The following is a 25,991-nucleotide window of genomic DNA, read 5'->3' as shown; positions in this document are numbered from 1 at the left end:
TTTAAAAATATCGAAATTACCCTTGTTTAGAAATGAAAATGGTTGAAGTGATCAAAATATATAAATATAATATACATAGCACACTATATCCGTATGGTTTTATGTTTTACCATATAGCCTCTTTATAGTTTAATGCTTTACCATATAACCCCCTTATGATTTTCAAAATATACATATAACCCCCTTGTGGTTAATAAATAATTTTTAACTTTATATAGGGGTATTTTTTACATTTTAGGTGACTCCATTATGGATTGCAAATTCCGTTACTTTGACATTTTAATCCAAATTATAAAGGGGTTATGTATAACTTTTGAAATCATAGGAGAGTTATGTACAAAAACACTAAACCACAGGAAGGTAAAGTGTAATTTGCCCTAAATTATACTCTTAATGAAATGTAAAGCCTTTCATCGTTCTACATTATAAAGTTTCAAATTAGCTTCACCTATATGATTATAGAAATGATACCGCTTCCAGCAAAAGTTTTCAACTTGCTTTCATACATGTTCATAAATCTAAGATTGAGTATATGGCCAATAATACTACTAAAATTCTTTGTGAATTAATCAAAGTTTACCATGTGTATGATATATCCAGTTTAATTTAAAAATTATAGTTTGAAACTATAGGCCACCTTGATTTGGTTAGCTTTAGTGATATTTATACTAAGGGAAAGTTTAAATTAAAAGATGCTTTATTTTATGCATTATATTGACCGGGTTAGTTTGATTTTTCATTTATTTACTAGGGGAATATTGGATTAGTTTGAAAATGAAATGTACAAATGTGCAAACACACAAACATGACTCAAATTATACAAGTAAAACATTAAAGGATTAATTTTGTATACACTAAAAGCATATACACTTTTATTTTTGGATGCCTGACAACAAATCTAAATTTCAATTTAAAATTTAAATTTTATATATGTCATATATCCAATCATAATAGTATACAAGATTTGCTTAATATATGCAAACGTAGGTTGATTTGTGAAATGCAAAACTTGAAACTTAGAAATGGAAACCCAATGGACTAACTTCATCAAAAGGATCCGACACCAGATCCTGGCTCGTTCAGCAGGGCTGGATTGTGTCCATAAAGTTCCAAAATCTAGTTTTACAAATCTGGCCAGGGACTCCCGTGATTCGACGCGGAATGCTTGCCGGTCAGAACAATGAACCGGATCTAGTCCTAGACCCGATTCTCAGTGCATCCGGATTCGGGGCCGAGCTTCATCAAGAAATTTTCTGTTGACTTTTCCCTTTAAACAGTGGTTACTTTGGTATTAATAAATGCTTTTTCAATGGCTGGCAGGAAGATGTCCTTCTGGCAGGAACTGAATTGTCACGAGGGGAAATCAAGGTTGTTTGGATTGTTAGTCTTTGGAAAAAAATATGTTGGGATGCCTTGAATCAGGTCTTCGACCTTCTGTGAGCTGTTCGGGGGTCTTGTTACCCGGTCAGCGAGTCGAGGGTCCAGGGGGCGACGCGCCCCCGAAACTTACGGTACATATTAGTTACCGTGTCTGTTTTATTTTGGATCTTGTTTTGGACCTATTTTTGGGTCCAATCCGTTTGGTTGTATATGTATATACACCATATATTTGGTCTATAAACTTTTTCGATTAGAACCCTAATAAAATCTGATTTCCCCCAAAGTTGTTCTTGCTTGTTCTTGTTTGTTCTTTTGTTCCGCTGCATCTATCATAACAAAATAGAAATATTCTCTTAATTCATCTTTTAACAAAGTTTTTATATGATAAACATCACATTCTAAATTGTGTTATTAGTGTTTCTAAATCACATCTACGCAATCCCAACGTTCTTTTATTGATGTTTGGCTTGATATACAATTTCCTTTTCAATGGCTTGATCTACAATTACGGTTTCGGGGATGAGTCTAGATAGACGTATTAAACAGAAGTCTCATTGAAAAATTGTACCCATGGATAAAGACATATGATGATTATGACAGCGCTCTACAAATCAGATGGATCCCCGATGATGGTAAATCACTGGTTTACTTAACTGGTTTCTGCTTGCTGATATTTTAATTCGAGCGTTCTTCAAATCAGATGATTTGCCGATTTTGAGTTGGTGTCTGCGAAATATATATGTATGGACCAACCACAAGAACCATTAAACAGGTAAATTAACAACATTAGTTCTAAATTTAACAAGAGAAAGGAGTTTACATTAGGTTTGATCATACTCAAAACGCTGTCTTAGATAATCAACAGGCAGACAAGCAGAGACAGCACCAGCAAACACACAGGTTACCACCTTTATACAGAAGAAGAACAAGAGTCCCAGAGAATTCTGTTAGTTTAGAATTTAGTTCAAAACATGAGATGTCATTTTGTATGTTTCGAAGTCACGGGAGACTTTTTTGTGTATTAGGTATACCACAAGGGGTTTTTTTTTGTTTTTAACCCTTTTATTTATTGTAACAACTAGTATACATGATGTGCCATGATATAAACGTTATCACCCAAAATTGAAGTTCAAAGGTAAAGCAAAGAGTACTAGAAATACAAATTTTTAATTATAAGCAAATAGGATACAAATTTTTTCTTAATTTCTTACATTGAAGGATAGATGAAATTCTTACTCTTAATATACTTTAAACCATGTTCAATTGTATTATACAAGGATATTTATTTTAACAAAATTTTATAGTAATCTCAAGAATATTTCTTTCCTGGTTTACGGAGTAACTCTAGGAGCTATTCTTAAAATAGCAGCTATTCGTAAAATATTTGAGGAAACTTAGATTAACAAAGTTGTACCGCAAATTTACACCCTCAAGGCACCTTTTCTTTCCTTCTCCCGAGGCAATTAACTTCTAGTATCATTTCTTAAAATATTTCAAGCAATATTCAATTCCAGTATATGAGAAAATGCATTCTTACAAGTTCTATTTCTATATTCAAAACCTCATAATGGAAATTTTATTCTCATAATAGGTTCTATTTCTATGTTAAGGCCTCATTTTCCAATATTACAGAATTAGCTACCAAAACCATAAGATTTTCGTTTGTATATATACATACGTTGTTGTTACCCGAGAGACTGTTACTCTCCATCTCAATTTCCCAAATCCCTAGTAGTACTCAAGGCAATTAAGAGGTTCGCTTTCTGTTTTTTGGTTTCTCTCGTCCGTCTCAATACTTCTTCTTGATGCATGTATTATTGTTTGGTTTCTCGTCCGTCTTTAGAATTAAATATTATTGCGCGATGCATTATGTTGTTCGGAAACAGAGAAAAGGCAATTATCAAGCACCAAAATATGTACATGTTACATGTGTTAAACGCTTTCATGCATAAGAAGAAAAAAATTATTATTATTATTATTTTGCTTATTTTCAAGTAATTGTTTGCATATCATATTTTACTGAATCTTGGATAAGTAATCATGGTGGATGATTGGTATATAATTAATTTTTTTTATTAACAGTCAAAAGCATGATTAGTTTTTTTTTTCCTTGTTTCTCTTGGATCAGTTGGTGATATTTTCGTCAGTGGTGCAATGGAGTCTTATGCAGATGCAGTAAGTGGTACCTTTTTTTTTTGGAAAAAAAAAAATTCAAAATGTAAACACCTATTTGTAGCTAATTTATTACAACAATGGCATGGCAGTGTTGTATCTTGAAAGTGAATGTCAATTGTGAGGCGTGTAAGATGAAGGTGGTCGAAGTGCTGAGTTCTGTTATTGGTAATCATCCATATTAGTTCCTTTAACCTTTTATTCTCCTGTTTTTTTTTACCTGTTGCTTTTCTGGGGAAAAAAGAGAAAGACCGGCCAAAAGGAGTCGTGGTATAAACAGTAAAATTTTGATAAATTTGATCTAAATTAAATTTTGTTTAAGTTATGGTACTTGTCCACTTGAATTTGCCATCGAGATGATATAGTTGTGTAATAAGTTATGAGATTGAGTTCTATTATTTAATGTTTTAGCACCATGCATTATAATTATTGAACTATAATATTGTACAAGGAAATGGGAAAAAAATAAAAATATTTACATATGCTATGAATTTGAAAGTTACAAATTACTCTTATCCACTAGTTTTATCAAATTTATTAGTTAATTTGCAATACGTTAAATACATACGTCTTATATATGTCTGTCTCTATACATACCTGTACTGTATTTGTGATGGTAGAAGACCATGACTTGGCTTCTTGTAGCATCAACATTAGCCCTTCTTGCCTTTCTGGCCCGCCTTATGGCCTTGTTTGGCAAGTAAGTTTTTTGTCAAGTTTGTCTGTTACAAGTTTTTTAATAATTTTAACTATAATAATTTCGAAAACCTCTTAAAATTTTTAACTATATACTTCAAAATATTTAAAAATTTACATATTTCAAAAAAAAATTTTACAACTTCTACAGTAAACTATAATAAAGTTTTAGACAAACAAAAAAAAACCCACTTGTCAAACGTGCCTGTGTTGCTAGGAGATGGTAACTAAAAGAAAATTTAGGAGTCTCCCTGACTCTAAATTGACTATGAATTAGTAGAAGAAAACTATAGAAATCCCTCCAATAAAAAGAGGTCCGTTCACCTTATATGCATGGCAGCATGAAAATTCATGTCCTCTCTCTATTTTTAACTGATTGGCAGGTGTGTATTCAGTAGACGTGGATGCACAGGAAGGGCTGGCAAAAGTGTACGGGGAGGTGGATCCAAACATGCTTCTCAAGGCATTAGCCAGAACTGGGAAGCATGCGGAGCTGGCATGGGTGAAGGTGAAGCATCCGGAGCTGAACCCGCGCAATGATGACTATCATAATTACAGCAACCATGGCTATGGAAATCATGGGGAACCCCACAGCTATAGCAGGTACAGAAGGCCGGGATTGCAACAGTTCTACCCACCAAGGAGGTCGACAATGGCAGATCACCAGAATCCTTATAATTATTACAATCACTACTATCAAGGTTATGGATCGTCGTACCGCCCACATACGTACCCCTATGGTGATTATACCGCCAATAACTGCACCATCATGTGATCTAACTTGATCATTGTTACCATAGCTTACTTTTGGTTCTCAAGTATGATACTGTGTGGCGATTATTTTCTTGAATTTCTTTAGTTTTGTTTTGATGACAGACTTGAAAATACAATGCTAATGCTAAAGACCCTAAAGTTTTATTTGTTAATGTATTGCTTGACATTATGGGATCTTATAATGTCATCAAGGTGATTACACTCAATCGATTATGGGATCTTTAATTCTCCAGTGCGTTTCTGAAATTTAGAAATTCTCTCTCTCTCTTTTTTCTGTCGGCAACTACAAAATATGTTCTTTCTTCTGTTATAATTAATTAATTATACTATATATATATATAGTTTGTTGAACTTTGCAAATTAGAGAATGAACAACATAAATTTTTTGTTAGAGAAATTTTATTTGCTTAAATTAAAAATTTTAAAACAGAAAACTAATTTGGAATAAAAAAGAAGAGACAAAAAAAGACGAAAAATCAGCATCATAAAGGGGTATTTTTGTCTCTCCAAGGTTAAATGATACAAAATAAAAGTTATGGAGTAAAGTGAAAATCAATATATATATCTTAAAGGGATATATTATAATTAACCCTAAAAATACCATGTATTTGTAATAAACTCAATATAAAACATGCAACAGCCAATTTTATTTTGATTTATCATTTGTTATTCCTGTGGTAATCAAAAACTTTTCTGATTTAACTTTATCATTTCCTGAGTGCCGCCTATTATCATATCAAGTTTTTTACTTTGGCCCTGCTTGATAACATGATTTAAAATTTAAATTTAATGGGTTCAAATCTTAATATATTTAGACGCATTTGATAATAAAAATATAACATCTTAATTAATTAAATGACACTTAATTTTCTAAACAAAACTAACTCCAAAAAATAAGTGATAACCTATTCATTTATTACTTAATGTAAAATATGCTCAAATGTGAAGATTTTAATGGTTAACAATTTAGTAATTTAATAGATTTCAATTTCATATTTAAAATTTAAAATTTTAGTTTTATCAAATGTACATGAAATGAAAAGAACCTCTCACTTTTGGCTATATATAATTATAATCTTTAATCAGACGATCACTTGTGCAGTCATAACTAATTTGTGGAAAATCTAATTGTATTTATATGTCCTTTAATTACAATTGGCCATCTTTAGTCTATTTACCCTCTTACTTTGTTTTTGTTACATCTTATTGATAAGTGCAAGTGTCATATCTTCAAACAAACGTGCAAGTGTTATGATAGTTAGGGCTGTAAATATGTCGTGTCATTTAGTTTTTGTGTCGTATCACAATTATATTCATGTTAAATGAATACAAGTTTATAAACGGCACATTAAACTTTCATATTATATTCGTGTCATGACCACTTGGGATCCTCAGTTACATTTTTCCAATGCCACCACTAGAATTGCGTCAAGTGTCTTGTTGTCATTAGCATTTTAGTTTTTTAATAACTCAAATTGGTTCAAAGTTAACACAAGTTTTCTTATTCTCTAAAACTCCGAACCAAAATTAACCGGGCGGTCTAATTCATATATCAATAATTTTGTACGGCTGCTGCTTTGGGAAAAAGAATAAGAAAACCCTCTGTTTCCGATGATTGCCTTCAAACTCTTTCGTGCTTGATTGCTTTTAAAAAAGCCAAACTTTATTGTTGGCTGTTTCCGCTATATTGTTGGCTGTTTCCAATGAGGTCCACAATTCAATGACGACGTCCTTCTCTTGCCGACGTACCTGAATGTATGAAGCTTGCGCTTATTCTCCTTGGTCAGATGTATCCTATTTATTCCTTTATCCTCTCCTTTTATTTTTAGATTTTTTTCCCAGTATTCATTGTTTACTTTGTTTATTAACCCAATTTGTGCTGGATTTCTATAATTTATTGTGTGTAAAAATGACTCTGTAAAGAGTTCTATTCAGTATAGTTTATAAGCTTTTTCTATTGATTTTGTCTTATTCTCCCGTGGATAACTAAATGAACTTGGTAGAGTTAAATTCAATAGGAGATTGTGGGTGCCCAATCCTGGGAATCTTGATAGTTGAATTTTTATGGTTTCCCTGCAACCTATAAATTAATAGAATAGTGGATTTTATTGGACAGATAATTTGGACTAGTGCTCTTGTTACTTCTGTTAAAAATTTCCCCGAGAGCAGGGGAATCATGATTGGCCTATTGAAAAGGTTTCACTGGACTCTATGGAGCTATCTTGACACAAATATAGTTGGCTGTTTATAGGAATGATTCCAAGTCTCTTATTCTTCTTATTGCTTGGCTTCCAGCTGCTTTGTCGGTGGTTTTCGTGTACACGATTCACGAAATGAAGGTTGTTAGGCAGCCAAATCAGTTGAGCATTTTTTACTACTTCCTATTCGTGTCAATTGCGCTTGCATTGTTTCTTATGGTTATGACCATACTTCAAAAAGCAGTGGCTTTCTCACAAGCAGCTTATGTTGGAAGTGCAACTGTGGCCTGTGTTTTGCTCTTTTTTCCTTTACTGATTGCTATTAAACAAGAGTGCCTAATCTAGAGACAAAGAAACCATCCTGTTATTTCTAGTCCTACAGTATCTATTGAGATACCGGTAGAAACTGAGCCAAAGTAAACATCAAAAACTCAATCTTCAAGCAAAAAGATTGATGAGAATCGAACAGCACTTTGGTACCAGAACATATTTAAGAAGCCAAAGAGAGGAGATGATTACACTATCCTACAAGCACTTTTGAGCACTGATATGCTCCTTCTGTTTCTTGCAACATTCTGTGGACTGGGATCAAGCTTAACTGCAGTGGATAACTTGGGACAGATAGGAGAATCATTAGGATATCCCACAAAAACCATAAAGTCGTTCGTTTCACTTCTCAGTATATGGAACTTGTTTGGAAGAATCTTTTCTGGTTTCGTCTCTGAAACTCTTCTTGTCAAGTACAAATTTCCGAGAACTCTAATGATGACATTAGTCCTACGCTTGGCTTGCTCTGGTTATCTCCTTATTGCCTTTCCTCTCAATGGCTCAGTTTATGTAGCTTCCATCATAATTGGATTCTCATTTGGTACACAATTGCCGCTGATTTTTACCATCATTTCCGAGCTTTTTGGCCTAAAACATTACTCGACGTTGTTCAATTGCAGACAGTTGGCTAGCCCTCTTGGCTCATATATCCTAAATGTTAAGGTCACCGGACCTCTTTATGATAGAGAGGCATTGAAAATCTTGTTAGGAGGCGAATTACTAGGTCATCCATGAAGGATCTGACATGCACTGGAACTCAATGTTATAGGATGCCCTTTATCGTATTGGCTAGCATTACCCTCTTTGGAGCTCTTGCAACATTGATTTTGGTTGCTAGAACTAGGGAATTCTACAGAAGTGATATTTATAAAAAGTTCAGAGATGCAGCAGAGGCAGTGTCGCGCCCCACTTTTCGATCGTGTGAATGTGAGTGATGAAGTGTGGTGTGAATGTGTGCAAAATGGAAAGTAAAAAGGCCATGGGACTTTGGAAAGCGACGATTTGGCCAAATGAAATTTTAAAAAGGATTTTTAAATATGAAAACGGAGTCGCCACTTGGTATAGATTTGGGGTGTACCAAGTCACCCGAAAAGTGTTTTTTAAAGACAAAGTAGTAAAACCCTTTTTAAAACGACTCCTAGTCCACGTAAGCCAAAGAAAAAGGTTCGGGGGTCACGTTTGACAAAGGGGAAGGCAAGGATAGAATCCAAGGCACCCCTTTGACCTAGCCAAGGCTAGTTGCGCGACTTAACCTTACCTTTCCTAATTTTCTACCCAATATATGTATCGCGTATTGGATATGTCTATATGAATGCAAGAACCTAGACCTAGGGGGATTGGGGGAAATTTCTCTTCAAAGGTTGAGTGGTGCCAATCACATTAATTGTGAAGCCCAGTAATGATCCTTTTGGAGAGGTCACACCTAAACCTAAATGACGTGAAAAATGAGTGGAATGCATGCCATATGAAAGTGTGAGTTTGTGTGAAGTGAGAAAAATGATAAAAGTAATAAGATAAGAGTGAAGGTGTGCAAATGTAGATGAAAGTACTCGTGTGCGAGTGAAGATAAAATGTTCGTGTGCAAGTGGAGATAAAAAGTGTTCGTGTGCAAGTGAAGGGATATGAAGGTGCATGTGTGAAAATGAGACAAAAGTGAAAGTGTAATGATAGAGTGGATTGGGAATGCATGAGCCTAGGGAATTCATGCATATTGGGTACGGGGAGACCTAAATCGTGACTTGATTTTCCCTTTGATTAGAAGGCAAAACTAGCGTGCTAAGGCTATCGAGTAGCCACACTCGCTCGTTTCCCTTATCGGAAGGGGACACTCAAGCAAAATGAACCCTATAACTAGCATGAAATGCAAAAATCCTAAAATGGAGGGAAAACGGGCTCGAGGATCATGCCAAATGATAAAACTAAGGAAAAAATGCATGAAAATGTAGTGAGCAAGCAAATGATGTGCTAACGAGGGGAAATCCCTACGGGTCTAGCGTTGGACTAGCCCATTCTTTGAACTCCGACTAGCGTTGGACTAGCGGAAACGTACATTCATCCATTCCATTCATTCATGGCTATGAAAGCAAGTAGACATGCCAAAACGCTCGTAAACACGTAGCACGTAGCACTTAGCATGCTCGACTAGATGCAAGAGCCTAATAAAGCAATTAAACATGTAGCAACAAAAGCAAGCAACCAAGGGGAAGGGGAAATGGACCAGATGCTCTCCGAGCCCTATCTATTACAAGCCAAGAGGTGTACACATACCCCATAAAAGCATAAAGGGAAAGGGGAAATGGACAAGATGCTCTTCGAGCCCTATCTATTACAAGCCAAGAGGTGTACACATACCCCATAAAACTTAAATAAAAGTAAAGCAAGTAAATGCACGCAAGGAGGTAAGGAAAGCGGAGTAGGCATGCATATTCACATAACACGTAGGAGCACGTAGGGTCAAATGAAGTGCAAATAAAGGGGTAGAATGTACCTCCCTTGAATCGACGCCCTAATGTAGTGAAGTTACTAATTTACCCTCCAAAATAATAAAAAGGTCAAGGTACCATTTAAATTATCAAATAAATCAGAGAAAATGGAAACAAACGTCAAATAAAAATTAAAGAGGTCCAAAGGGCCAATTTATTACTATTATAGACACTAAAGGACTAAAGCATAAAATAAAATTAAGAATCTAAGGTGAAACTTACCAAATCAAACTAGAAAATTCGCAAAATAGGTAAATGAGGAGCAAGTTACTAGTATCTAAGCAACAAAATGCCAAAAAATCCAAGAAAAACCAAATTAACTACAAGTCTAGGAAAAAGAAATTATTAGACCCTTCAAATTCATTCTACAACTCTTTAGGTATCTACCCAAAATAAATCAAGATGAATTAAAGAGGGAATGGCATGTTAGGAGGATAAAATTAATTAAGTTTTCCAATTAATTGGGCCATGGATGCATTAGATGGAAGCCAAAGGGTTGGAGTGCAATTTTTGAAAGCCATTTTACATGCAAGTTTCATGCAACCACGTAAAGAATGCTTCTGCAAACATTTGCTTAGGCTTTGAAGCCTTTACACTTTGCATGACAGATTTTCTAAGAAAACGAGGCAAAACTTTCAAACCAAATCCAACTTCAAGTTCCTACCAAATTTATTATGCATGCAAGAGCCAAAACGAAGATGATTTCTATGCAAAATTGGTACAAAACCATTCCAGCAACAAAACGAAGCTTGCTGCAATTTTCTTTTCCAGCCACAGCTTATCATGCAAACCAGATTTCTGGCCCAAATACAATGCTTTGATTAGATATTCTTCATCTCAACATCGCAGCCTCAGAACTGAGCAACAAAACTTCATGATAATCACAAACCAAAGACCAAAAATTTGAGAAGATATCATACCAGAAATCTGAAAGTAAGTGCAGAAATGGTCTCGGTAGCCTGTTTGTTTGCTTTTCAGCAAGGTGTTCGATCATGGTTCTAGTATTTTAGACCCTAAACATGCAAACTCAACACCCAACCCCCTATTTCCATTCCCTCAAAACAGATTAAACATGCAACTTAGGTGGAAAGACTTGATGTGCAGCTACGGAAGAGAAGACAGAACAGAAAATTCAATTCCTTTTGTTGTTTGCTGCGGAATTTTCTGCAGCTATGAGCTCATGTAGATTAAAGGCAGAAACATTGCTTTGGACTCCCCATTCATCTACCAAATGCATGCACATTTCCCAAACATCAATCTCAGTAGTGAGGAAACAAAAGAAAAATAGCAAAGAAAGCATCAACGTCCACTTAAAATTTTGAACCAAAACATTCGTGGACATATCAACTCTCGGGTCATGAAGCAAAGACAACATTAGACATTCACACAGGGTGTTCTGAGGCAACATTTGACAACCGTGGAGGCTTATACGTAAATATCAACCAAATAGGGAACAAATCATAAGCTTCAAACAAACCTACGTCTGACCGAGCCAAAGAAGGAAACAGAATTTCTGCAATTCATTGCCCAGGAACATTTCCAATCAGATTTTGTAAACATGCGAGACCTTATAATCATTTTCACTTTGTAATCGCACATTCAACAACAACGAAACAACGGGAAACCAGAAAAACAGATGGCTAAACGAAGAGAGTAAACATCGATAAGCAATGAAAGCTTCGGTTCCACAGATTCCTTCTTGTATATATATGGAATTGAACAAGGGGCTGGAGAGTTACCTTTTTCTGCTTTAAAGATTCGAGATGGTGGGGGAAATCCCCAGGCAGGATGAGCGAACCTCAACAAAAATCGAAAAATCCCAAGTTGCAGCGTTTTAGTATGCCGACGAAACCGACGTAGCAGAGGTGAGATTGCTCCTTTGCGGCCAAATTCGGCGACCCTCCGGCTGTTCTTCCTTCAAGACATCTGAACAAAAATCCCTCCTTTCACTTTGTAGGTTGACCAGAAGTTCACGGCTTCACCAATGGAGCTAAATCGGGGCAGAGAATCCTTGCGAAAGCAGGCTGAAAAATCAGCCTGTTTGTGGGTTTTGCATAGGAAGAAAATTCTGCACTTTCCTTCGTGGTTTCTTGTCTAAAGCTCCTTCTTCCTCCCCAGAGCCCAGCCGCTGTTCTCACCTCCCCTTCCAGCCGTCCCTCTCTGTCTTCCTCACGCTGCTCTCCTCTCTTGTTTTCTAGCTTTTTTAGAATCCCCCCGTCAATATCTTCTCGCTGGTCTGTTTCTCTCCCCGTTAGCCACCCCCCACGAACAAGCTCCCTCTCTTTCAGTCTTTCTTTCACTCTTTCTCTCCCAACACCCTAGCCGTTAGCTTTCCCTTTCCTTTTCTGGTTCCTTCCTCAGCCCCAAGACTCCATCTTGCTCAGCTTTTCTCTCCTCCAACCCGTCACTCTTAGCTCCCCCTAGCTCTGCAGTTTTTCTTTTTCGTTAGCTCTCCTGAAGCCCCCCCCTCTGCGGCTACTGTTTTCATTCCTTTTTTACCCAGTTAACCAACCCCAAAACCCTATGTTCAATGGTCAGCAATCATCCCGTCCAGCCCTCTTTTTTCTTGGTCATTTGATCAGCCTCCCTTTGTCCTTTGCACGCTGCAACAAAAATGCAGCGTGCAAGCCGCGACATCTTTTTTCTTTTTTTCTTTTTTTCTTTTTTTTTAACTTTACAACTAATTAATCAAAAATGATAAAATGAAATATAAATAATAATAATAACAGAGTTACACAAACCAGGTAATAATAATAATAACAAAACAAGAATAATTTTAAACAAAAAACTAAACAAAAATGGCCATTTTTAAATTTTCCTATTTTCCATTTTTCATCATTTTCTTTTTCCTCAAAATAACTTAATAAAAATAACTAAAGTGCCCAAAGATTGAATAAACGTATTTTTGTGAACAAATTTTCCTTTTTCCCTTTTTCTCTTTTTTTTCATTTTTCCAATCCAACTAAAGCCTATTTTTTGAATTTTTCTTTTCAAGAAAGAATTGAATAAAAACAAAATGACTACAACATATTTTTGATGTTTTCCTTTTCTTTTTTTTAACAACTCTACGCTAATTTTTAACTTAAAAGCTAAAACTAAAAATTAAAAATAAACAACGAATGCAAGCAATCTAAAATGAAAATCATGAAATAGATGCCACATAAAATTATTCAAAATTTGGTGTCTACAGTTTGCCCCTCTTTGTCTGAGTTTTGAAAAAACTTGAGACAAAGAAGTAGACACCAAATACTTACCTGTGTTATTCGGCTGCGAAAGATTCCAACGAACAGGAATTCTAATACGGGACTGACCCGAACATGAAAAATAATACGGGACTTACCCGAACAGAAATTTAAAACGGGACTGACCCGAACAGGAATTTTGAAATCGGGACTGACCCGAACAGGAATTTAAAATTGGGATAGACCTACGGGATAGACCCGGACAGAAATGTAAAATTGGGATTGACTAGAGATAGAAAATTCAAATCATGGGACTGGCCCGAACAGGCTTTAATCACGGGACTGACCCGAATAAGCTTTGAATTGTGGGACTGACCCGAAAATGCTCTTGATCGTGGGACTGACCCGAATGAGCTTTTGATCATGGGACTGACCCGAAAATACTTTTGATCGTGGGACTGACCCGAATAAGATTTTAATCGCGGGACTGACCCGAACAGGCTTTGAATCGCGGGACTGACCCGAAAATGCTCTTGATCGTGGGACTGACCCGAAAATGCTTTTGATCATGGGACTGACCCGAAAATGCTTTTTGACTGTGCTTTTGATCGACTGACCCGAAATGCTTTTGATGGGGCTGACCCGCTTGATCGTGGGACTGACCCGAAAATGCTTTTGATCGTGGGACTGTGCTTTTGACCTGACCCGAATAAGCTTTTGATCTGGGACTGACCCGAAAATGCTTTTGACCGTGGGCTGACCCGAATAAGCTTCTGATCATGGGACTGACCCGAAAATGCTTTTGATCGTGGGACTGACCCGAAAATGCTTTTTGGTCGTGGGACTGACCCGAAAATGCTTTTGATCGTGGGACTGACCCGAGCCTGCTTTTGATCATGGGACTGACCCGAAAATGATTTTAATCACGGGACTGACCCGAAAAGACTGTGAATCGCGGGACTGACCCGCGACTAGTGGCGATGCAAAATGAGATGCGCACTAGTGGGACTGACTCACAACTAGTGGCAGAGTAAAATAACAAAATGCCTTGACAATCGGTCAGTGGGATTAAACCCGAGCCTGCCGTGATAAAATTTGTGTTGATTTTTGATTGATGATTTTCTTTTTGCTTTTCTTTTTGACTTTTGAAAATCTTTCCAAAAAATTAATTTGCCCCAGTATGATGAATTTTTGCAATGTGAGTCCAGAGTCGATTCTGTATCGCCATGCCGTTGCATTTTGATGAAATTTGCTTGCGACATTTTCAATCTGCCTTTGTTCACCAGAGGACTCCTTCCAACATCGATTCCAGTGCGAGGTGTGATTGTTTTCATCTGTGCATGCGGTTTTTCTGCAAAAGAGAAAAGAAAACAAAGAAATTGCCACCATCATTTGATCCGTTTGCCTTTTGAGAAATCGTGTAAACATGAGTCTTTCGATGCCTTTATCAACTTTTGTTGCGGCAGCCGACTGAGTTGGATTTTTCACCCTAAGGCTTTTCCGATTTACAAACTGATCCGGTATGTGCTTTGCCATATTGTGATGTCTGTGTAACTGAATTTGTTGAACCTTAACCTTTTTCAGGAGATGACTGAACCCAAGTATGCTTCGAATAAACCACGGGGATTGTTATTCACCAAAATTCAAAGATAAAGAATGAAGTATGCAAGAAAATTCACATGTCATACAAGAATGCACACATAACCATTTGTGCTTAAATTCTACAAAAATGCCATGAATGCAAGTAATTTGGTAAAAATGAATTTCCTAAGAATGTAATTTGCCAAAAAATGCCTTTCAAAATGACCCAGTTTTGGCCCCAGGACGCGTATTCGAATCTCTGAATATCCTTGTTCTGGAATTCAATATTGACAGAGGTATGACAAAAATGAGGAGAAGTCCAAATGGACCAAACCACCAGTTGTTCCTCCTTGTGCTTGATCGTTGCAAAATCCTACCTTGGCGCCCTTTCGGGTTTTCACCAAGGTTGCCCCCACTCCTTTTCTTTTCTTTTGTTTTTGTTTTTATTTCCCTCTTTTCCCTTTTTTTCCCTTTTCTTTTGAGGTGTCCTTTCGGGTTTTCACCTAAGGAACAATAGAAAAACTCAACCATAATCGACTCAGGGGTATGAACTGAAGATTGCTGACATCAGTGAAATGCGCTTCCCTTGTAAGATTAGGCGAAGGCATTATGGACATCACTTGCCAGTTGATTAGCAAATTTCCCAATAGAAAATACGACAAAAGACGAAAGCCAGGACTTTGGGCTTTTGCAATGAAGTCAGGTGGGGTGTTTCAAGAAAAGTTGAGGCTTGAAAGCAAATTTGATGAGAGGGGTGTAAAATAGCCTGAGATTGCATCATTTTGAAATTATTTCCAATTTTGAACGAAACTGAGGAAAATTTCTGCCCCAGCTTGATTGGATTTTTCTCTTCGTGCTTTTCATTGCACTTTTCACTTTTGCATTTTTCTTCAAAAACTAAATTTGCCCCAGTGTGGGGTTTTTCCCCTTTCCTCTTTTTTCTTCTTTTTCAAAAATAAATTTGCCCCAGTGTGGGATTTTTCTTTCCTTTCTGATCATTTTCAAAATGAACTTGCCCCAGTGTGGGGTTTGCAGCTCTCAGGGGTTGCCAAACGAAAATTATTGTTCCGATAGCTCAAAGGGGATGACTAGGGATGAAATGTTTTGATTGGAAAGGAAGATGGCCTGACTTGTGCCTCGTCCCTTGCGCGATTTCCAAAAAGAAATTTGCATAATCAAATAAAGAACTTCTTACACATGTCTGAGTTGATAGGTCGAGGGAATGTCTGTCCTTCCATCTCTACCTTTGAACACCCAATAAGCTTTGTCAATTTGAAACAAATTTGCCTTCGACTTCGTCTTTCATCGCTTTAGCACTTTGCTTCCTTTTCAGAAGATCGGTGGCGGACATAGGTCATGCTTTATGACATTCAGCTGTTTTTTATCAATTAGAATCAATCAGTGGTAACCCTACTCTAACCAATCAGCTTCGAGCTTGGCAGGGGAGGAATTTTTATCAATGAAGGGATTTTTAATGAAGGGATTTTCAATGTGCGGCTTCATCGAATTCCAGAACAGTGATATTCAGAGGGTCAAATAATTTCAACTTTGGCCATCTTAAAAGAATTTTAAAGAATCAAGACAATAATCAAATCAAACAAATTATGCATTTCATGCAACTCCAAATCAAAGTGGAAACAAGATAAACTCAATTGCAAAAGATGCCTTCATTAAACTATTCACATATGTAAAAAACAGTTTTTTGTGAAATTTAGTAAATAACAACCCCTAGGTTTACCAAAATTCCCTTCGAGAGGGAAAATACTCGGCCATCCAAATTGTGCAAAACTCCTTCAGGATTTTTCAAATTTCGTCGTTGGAAGTGGATGCCTCGAAGGTGTCCTGGTGTTCAGGAAAAGAATTCGTACTTATGATCGGCCCTTGTTCACCTCCTTTCCTTAGCACTATTTCTCCTACCTCGATCATGTCTTGGACTTTGTGCTTAAGTGCCCTGCAATCGGCGGTTGAGTGGCCAGGTACTCCCGAATGATAGGCACAAATAGCATGTGGATTGTACCCAGCAGGCATGCCATGAAGGTAAGTTGGAGGGGGAATCACGCCTATTTTGTTGGCAACCCTCAATTGCTCATACATTTGGTCCAAAGGCCTGCCTAGGTTGGTGAAGGTTCGGGTACGGCTTTGATTGTAAGTTTCAGTGGGTCGGGGATAGTTGTAGGTGGGTCTATTTGGTGGGGGAAATCTTCGGTGGTAAGGAGGCCGAGGACGAGCTTGTTGAAAGCTTGGTTGAAATATTTGGAAAGGGGTTGTAGGCGGGTTGGCATAACTTGAGCGAGGTCGAGGATGAGTGATATTGGTGTGGTAAATAGGATGAGGATTTGAGTAGTAGGGGTAAGGGTTTGAGTTTGTAGGGTATTGTCGAGGTCTGGGTCTTGGGACAGGGTTTTGATTCCAGGTAAAGGCAGTTTCCCCCTCTTTCTTTTTAAATTGCGGGTTCTTCTCACTAGTCCCCTGTCCTTGCAAAGCATCCAACTGGGATTTGAGGGCAGAGACATTAACAATCTTCCCAGCTTTCACGAAGTCATCGTACTCCTCAAGTTTATTGACAATGGCGGCGAACGAGCATCCAGTCATGCGGAAAATTTCTTCAAAATACGGGGGATCATGTGCTTTAATAAAAGTGCGTATGATTTCGTCCTCAGTCATCGGTGGCTCGACTTTGGCAGCTATTTTCCTCCACCTCTTGGCATAGGTCTTGTGATCCTCGGATGGTTTTCTTTTTGTTCCTTCCAACGTGGTTCGTGTCGGAGCCAACTCGCAGTTATACTCATATTGCCTTACAAAAGCATTGGACAAATCCAGCCAGGTCTTTGCTTCTTCGGGTTTCAGCTTGGAATACCAGTCGAGTGCATCCCCCTCCAGACTTTCTGGGAATAGCCTCAAAGGCAGATTTTCATCATCTGTTGGCCTACCCAACTTGTTGGCGAACAATCGGAGGTGTGTCTTGGGATTGCCCGTTCCATCATATTTGCTGAATTTCGGGGTTTTGAATCCCTCAGGCAATTGAACATTTGGAAAAAAGCAAAGCTCATCGTAATCCAGGACTCCTTGCTTGTTCACCCCCTGACTCTTCCTTATAAATTCATCAAAACGATCAAGGCGCTTAAGCAGCTTCATATCAACGGGAGCAGAAGATTCCCCCATTTCTGGCTTGGTTTGAAAAATATGGTCTGGTAGGAATGGCTCGGCAACCGGGTGATAAAAGGTATGTGGCTCAAGTGGTATATTTGAAGTGATTTGGGGTGGTGGACCTCGCGTGTGAGTAAGAAAAAATGAAGGATGAGGAGGGTAAGTGTATGGCAAATGTATGGTAGGATAGGTGAAAGTTTCTTCAGGTGCAATAGGGAATGATGGAGTAATAGTGGCGTGGGCCGGAGGTAGGACAAATGGCTCTTGCTCAGGCTGTCTGGCGGGTACAGGTTCCGGTGGAACTCCGCTGCTAATTAGCTCATCATCCAATTTCCTTTGAGCGACCATCTCAGACGCCATCTCTCCGAACTTGGTAAGCATCTCAGTCAACTGAATCCCCAAACTTGCAGTCTCGGGTTGAGCGGTAGTAGCAGACCTATCTGCCTGTTCTGGTTGTGAACTCATGTTTACACGATTCCTTTGGACTTGACTACGGGATCGTGTTATGATGGGGCTTCGACGAGAAGCTATGTTTAAATACTACCTGAAAATTTTGAAAGAATGCCTTTAGATTCAACCCTTGCTTAATTATTTAAAAGAAAATAAAGAAAAGGAAAAGAAAAAGGCAAGAGTTAGTAACTATCCAAAAAATTCGGATGCATGTCCTATTGGGGAGCCCTTTTTATGCCAAGGGTAGGCCTAGCATGAAAATGCGATCCTCTAGGGTAAGCACTATACCATACCTGACGGATCTGATCAACTCATTGAGTGAAAAATAATTTGAAAAATTTGGCCATTGGAGTGACGAGAGATTTGTCAAAATGAGGACAACGTCCGAATAGATGGATCACTTTTGATCGGTACAAGATTTTGCAAAAACGCACGGGTTTGACCTTGACGAACTTCCTATCAAAAAGATTGGAATTCGTTGATAAAATTTCTCAGTGAATTACGGGTCAAAACCCTAATTGACCAAGTGATTGGATGCAATGGACGGTTTTTTCAAAATTGACTAGATTTCCCAATTTGGAATTTGACAATGAAACCCTAATAGGGCAAATGGGTTGAATGAAATTGACAATTTATTTAAAATCGACCAAATTACCCTAAAAAGGGAAACAGGTCAAATGAATTGAATGAAATTTATCCCAAATTAATCAGATCACCCTAAAAAGGGTAAATTGATCAAACAGATTGAACGAAACTTGATTTATTCAAAATCGGCTCAGTTGCCCTAAAAAATGGGTAAATTGGTCAAATGAATGAAATTGAATTAGGGATTTATTCAAAAATCGGCCGAATGACCCTAAAAAGGGTAAATTGGTCAAAAGACCCTAAAAAGGGTAATTTGGTCAAATGAGTTGACGATTCATTCAAAATCGACCGGATGACCCTAAGAAGGGTAAATTGGTCAAAAGACCCTAAAAAGGGTAGATTGGTCAAATGAATTGACGATTTATTCAAAAACGACGAATGACCCTAACAAAGGGTAAATTGGTCAAAAGACCCTAAAAAGGGTAAATTTGGTCAAATGATTGACGATTCATTCAAAATTGACCAGGTGACCCTAAGAAGGGTAAATTGGTCAAATGAATTAATGATTTATTCAAAATCGACCGGATGACCCTAAGAAGGGTAAATTGGTCAAAAGACCCTAAAAAAGGGTAATTTGGTCAAATGAATTGACGATTCATTCAAAATCGACCGGATGACCCTAAGAAGGGTAAATTGGTCAAATGAATTAATGATTTATTCAAAATCGACCGGATGACCCTAAGAAGGGTAAATTGGTTAAGTGAATTGACGATTTATTGAATGAATTGGCAAAATGGATTGGTTGAATTGTCCGGCCATTAGTGATTTCGAAATGATTGAGGTGCATTAGTCTATGACCTTCTAAAAATCAAATTTTGGCCTCAATTCCTTTATCGTCTCAATAGCAGGAATCATTTGTAAATTTCTTCAAATTAATGTCCTTTACGCAAGGGATTTTTACCAATTTTTGATAAAATGGCCAAAAAGTGATTATTAGATGCTCATATTCCAAGGATCACTCTATGAAAATGATCGGATCCTACCTTACCTTGTGCACTATCCCTTTGGATGGTACAAAAATGTAAACGTGCAAGTCTCACTGGATTAAGTATCCGAGACACAATGTGGTTTATTCCTAAACACGGGATTCCCTATGTGGCATTCCCTTTCTAAGGTTTATGCATGATGCCATTTATTAAAGCAGTAAAACATGCAATTTAAAATGAAATCATGACATAAAAGGACCTTTTATACGCCAAGGTAGGCTTAGAATGCCATGCAATTATTAATCTATGAATGCAATACCAAAAATCTTTAAACGTGCAATAACCTATCTACGAGGGTAGGTTCTAAAAGAAGGTCATGCCAGACCTCTTATTTGCTAGGGTTTGTGAATGCAATGGGGACACAAAATCAAGAAAAGTTAGTTCACATAACACATTGTAATAACAAGATAAAGCAATCAAAGAAATAAAGCAGTAAAAAGGAAAAAGGGGTTGGACCCCTCCCCTCGTGAATAGTGTCCCTAGCTTAGGAGAAGGCCGACTCTACCCTAGGCAAGCTATCATGGATGCATGAGGTTGGGGTTCGCTAATGCATCTAGACTCGATAAGCTCAGGTCCCCGAGCCTTCAGACTTAGAAACCAAGGGTCATCAATCCCAAGGTTCTTTGTCGGTGGCTCGAGCGATTCCCCAGACATTGCTACGCACACGTCGTGTCACGGCCACATGTCTGAGTGAATCTATCAAAAATCCTCAATCTTCGACTAAAAGCTAAAGGTTATCAACCCAAAGCTTAAAGCGGAAGATTGAGTGACCCCTCGGATCGTGCTACGCACACGTCGTGTCGCGGTCACACGTCCAAGTGAGTCGCCTAAAATCCTAATAGGGTGGAGTGGCGTGACAAGCCACTAAAAGAAAAATAAAGGAGGGTGAAAAATTAAAGCGTATGCACGTATGCTAGTGCTCGTTTGGAGAGGAGGGATCAAGAACCAACGCGAGGCTCTAGGATATGTCCCCCCACCCAAATGCAATGCAAGCGCGAGACAACAAGTAAACATTCATTCAAACATACATTCGTGAGTCGAGGGATTGGTTTGATTACGTACATAAGACAAAAGGTCCTAAAAATGAAAAATGCAATCCTAATATCCAAATGCTATGCATAAAAAGGGTAGAAAAAGGAAACAAATGGTTAAGTCAAAGTGCTTGGACCCACTTAGGAAATCCCCAGTGGAGTCGCCAACTGTCGCGCCCCACTTTTCGATAAATGTGAATGAATGTGTGATGTGTGGTGTGTAATGTGTGAACGTGTGCAAAGTGAAAAGTAAAGGCCATGGGACTTAGAATGCGACGATTTGGCCAAGTGAAGTTCAAAAGGGTTTTTTGTATCAAAAATGGAGTCGCCACTTGGTATAGAGTTAGGGTGTACCAAGTCACCCAAAAATGATTTTTGTTTTTTGAATAAAAAAGTAAATAAACCCTTTTTGAGAACTTTTGGGTCTACGTAACCAAAAGAGGGATCGGGGGTCACATTTGACGAAGGGGAAGGCAAGGATAAAAACCCAAGGCACCCCTTCGACCTAGCCAAGGCTAGTTGCGTGACTTAAACCAATTTTCCTAATTTTTCTACCCAAGGTATGTATCGCGTATTGGATATGTCTATATGAATGCAAAAACCTAGACCTAGGGGGATTGGGGGAAATTTCTCTTCAAAGGTTGAGTGGTGCCAATCACATTAATTGTGAAGCCCAATAATGATCCTTTTGGAGAGGTCACACCTAAACCTAAATGACGTGAAAAATGAGTGGAATGCATGCCATGTGAAAGTGTGAGTTTGTGTGAAGTGAGAAAAATGATAAAAGTAGTAAGATAAGAGTGAAGGTGTGCAAATGCAGATGAAAGTACTCGTGTGCGAGTGAAGATAAAAATGTTCGTGTGCAAATGAAGATAAAAGGGTTCGTGTGCAAGTGAAAGTGATAAAAAGGTGCATGTGTGCAAATGAGACAAAAGTGAAAGTGTAATGATAGAGTGGATTGAGAATGCATGAGCCTAGGGAATTCATGCATATTGGGTACGGGGAGACCTAAATCGTGACTTGATTTTCCCTTTGATTAGAAGGCGAAACTAGCGTGCTAAGGCTATCGAGTAGCCACACTCGCTCTTTTCCCTTATCGGAAGGGGACCCTCAAGCAAATGGACCCTACAACTATCATGATATGCAAAAGTCCTAAAATGAAGGGAAAGGGGGTTCGAGGAGCATGCCAAGTGATAAAACTAAGAAAAATGCATGATATGTGGTGAACAAGCAAATGATATGCTAATGAGGGGAAATCTCTAAGGGTCTAGCGTTGGACTAGCCCATTCTATGAATTCCGACTAGCGTTGGACTAGCGGAAACGTACATTCATCCATTCCATTCATTAATGGCTATGAAAGCAAGTAGACATGCCAAAATACTCGTAAACACATAGCACACAGCACTTAGCATGCTCGACTAGATGCCAGAGCCTAATAAAGCAATTAAACATGTAGCAACAAAACAAGCAACCAAGGGGAAGGGGAAGTGGACCAGATGCTCTCCGAGCCCTATCTATTACAAGCCAAGAGGTGTACACATACCCCATAAAAGCATAAAGGGAAAGGGGAAATGGACAAGATGCTCTTCGAGCCCTATCTATTACAAGCCAAGAGGTGTACACATACCCCATAAAACTTAAATAAAAGTAAAGCAAGTAAATGCACGCAAGGAGGTAAGGAAAGCGGAGTAGGCATGCATATTCACATAACACGTAGGAGCACGTAGGGTCAAATGAAGTGCAAATAAAGGGGTAGAATGTACCTCCCTTGAATCGACGCCCTAATGTAGTGAAGTTACTAATTTACCCTCCAAAATAATAAAAAGGTCAAGGTACCATTTAAATTATCAAATAAATCAGAGAAAATGGAAACAAACGTCAAATAAAAATTAAAGAGGTCCAAAGGGCCAATTTATTACTATTATAGACACTAAAGGACTAAAGCATAAAATAAAATTAAGAATCTAAGGTGAAACTTACCAAATCAAACTAGAAAATTCGCAAAAAAGGTAAATGGGGAGCAAGTTACTAGTATCTAAGCAACAAAATGCCAAAAAAAAAATCCAAGAAAAACCAAATTAACTACAAGTCTAGGAAAAAGAAATTATTAGACCCTTCAAATTCATTCTACAACTCTTTAGGTATCTACCCAAAATAAATCAAGATGAATTAAAGAGGGAATGGCATGTTAGGAGGATAAAATTAATTAAGTTTTCCAATTAATTGGGCCATGGATGCATTAGATGGAAGCCAAAGGGTTGGAGTGCAATTTTTGAAAGCCATTTTACATGCAAGTTTCATGCAACCACGTAAAGAATGCTTCTGCAAACATTTGCTTAGGCTTTGAAGCCTTTACACTTTGCATGATAGATTTTCTAAGAAAACGAGGCAAAACTTTCAAACCAAATCCAACTTCAAGTTCCTACCAAATTTATTATGCATGCAAGAGCCAAAACGAAGATGATTTCTATGCAAAATTGGTACAAAACCATTCCAGCAACAAAACGAAGCTTGCTGCAATTTTCTTTTCCAGCCACAGCTTATCATGCAAACCAGATTTCTGGCCCAAATACAATGCTTTGATTAGATATTCTTCATCTCAACATCGCAGCCTCAGAACTGAGCAACAAAACTTCATGATAATCACAAACCAAAGACCAAAAATTTGAGAAGATATCATACCAGAAATCTGAAAGTAAGTGCAGAAATGGTCTCGGTAGCCTGTTTGTTTGCTTTTCAGCAAGGTGTTCGATCATGGTTCTAGTATTTTAGACCCTAAACATGCAAACTCAACACCCAACCCCCTATTTCCATTCCCTCAAAACAGATTAAACATGCAACTTAGGTGGAAAGACTTGATGTGCAGCTACGGAAGAGAAGACAGAACAGAAAATTCAATTCCTTTTGTTGTTTGCTGCGGAATTTTCTGCAGCTATGAGCTCATGTAGATTAAAGGCAGAAACATTGCTTTGGACTCCCCATTCATCTACCAAATGCATGCACATTTCCCAAACATCAATCTCAGTAGTGAGGAAACAAAAGAAAAATAGCAAAGAAAGCATCAACGTCCACTTAAAATTTTGAACCAAAACATTCGTGGACATATCAACTCTCGGGTCATGAAGCAAAGACAGCATTAGACATTCACACAGGGTGTTCTGAGGCAACATTTGACAACCGTGGAGGCTTATACGTAAATATCAACCAAATAGGGAACAAATCATAAGCTTCAAACAAACCTACGTCTGACCGAGCCAAAGAAGGAAACAGAATTTCTGCAATTCATTGCCCAGGAACATTTCCAATCAGATTTTGTAAACATGCGAGACCTTATAATCATTTTCACTTTGTAATCGCACATTCAACAACAACGAAACAACGGGAAACCAGAAAAACAGATGGCTAAACGAAGAGAGTAAACATCGATAAGCAATGAAAGCTTCGGTTCCACAGATTCCTTCTTGTATATATATGGAATTGAACAAGGGGCTGGAGAGTTACCTTTTTCTGCTTTAAAGATTCGAGATGGTGGGGGAAATCCCCAGGCAGGATGAGCGAACCTCAACAAAAATCGAAAAATCCCAAGTTGCAGCGTTTTAGTATGCCGACGAAACCGACGTAGCAGAGGTGAGATTGCTCCTTTGCGGCCAAATTCGGCGACCCTCCGGCTGTTCTTCCTTCAAGACATCTGAACAAAAATCCCTCCTTTCACTTTGTAGGTTGACCAGAAGTTCACGGCTTCACCAATGGAGCTAAATCGGGGCAGAGAATCCTTGCGAAAGCAGGCTGAAAAATCAGCCTGTTTGTGGGTTTTGCATAGGAAGAAAATTCTGCACTTTCCTTCGTGGTTTCTTGTCTAAAGCTCCTTCTTCCTCCCCAGAGCCCAGCCGCTGTTCTCACCTCCCCTTCCAGCCGTCCCTCTCTGTCTTCCTCACGCTGCTCTCCTCTCTTGTTTTCTAGCTTTTTTAGAATCCCCCCGTCAATATCTTCTCGCTGGTCTGTTTCTCTCCCCGTTAGCCACCCCCCACGAACAAGCTCCCTCTCTTTCAGTCTTTCTTTCACTCTTTCTCTCCCAACACCCTAGCCGTTAGCTTTCCCTTTCCTTTTCTGGTTCCTTCCTCAGCCCCAAGACTCCATCTTGCTCAGCTTTTCTCTCCTCCAACCCGTCACTCTTAGCTCCCCCTAGCTCTGCAGTTTTTCTTTTTCGTTAGCTCTCCTGAAGCCCCCCCCTCTGCGGCTACTGTTTTCATTCCTTTTTTACCCAGTTAACCAACCCCAAAACCCTATGTTCAATGGTCAGCAATCATCCCGTCCAGCCCTCTTTTTTCTTGGTCATTTGATCAGCCTCCCTTTGTCCTTTGCACGCTGCAACAAAAATGCAGCGTGCAAGCCGCGACATCTTTTTTCTTTTTTTCTTTTTTTCTTTTTTTTTAACTTTACAACTAATTAATCAAAAATGATAAAATGAAATATAAATAATAATAATAACAGAGTTACACAAACCAGGTAATAATAATAATAACAAAACAAGAATAATTTTAAACAAAAAACTAAACAAAAATGGCCATTTTTAAATTTTCCTATTTTCCATTTTTCATCATTTTCTTTTTCCTCAAAATAACTTAATAAAAATAACTAAAGTGCCCAAAGATTGAATAAACGTATTTTTGTGAACAAATTTTCCTTTTTCCCTTTTTCTCTTTTTTTTCATTTTTCCAATCCAACTAAAGCCTATTTTTTGAATTTTTCTTTTCAAGAAAGAATTGAATAAAAACAAAATGACTACAACATATTTTTGATGTTTTCCTTTTCTTTTTTTTTAACAACTCTACGCTAATTTTTAACTTAAAAGCTAAAACTAAAAATTAAAAATAAACAACGAATGCAAGCAATCTAAAATGAAAATCATGAAATAGATGCCACATAAAATTATTCAAA

The 25,991-nt window shown here is 37.9% G+C and overlaps 1 pseudogene; it reads left to right on the top strand.

Moving 5' to 3' along the window:
* Window positions 1-25,991, top strand: part of LOC113759724 — a 38,253-nt pseudogene that overhangs the window by 3,953 nt on the left and 8,309 nt on the right.

This window comes from Coffea eugenioides, chromosome 2 (assembly GCF_003713205.1).
Source record: "Coffea eugenioides isolate CCC68of chromosome 2, Ceug_1.0, whole genome shotgun sequence".
Classification (NCBI taxonomy): Eukaryota; Viridiplantae; Streptophyta; class Magnoliopsida; order Gentianales; family Rubiaceae; genus Coffea; species Coffea eugenioides.
The sequence above is the reverse complement of the archived record's forward strand: the minus strand, read 5'-3'. Positions and strand labels throughout refer to the sequence as shown.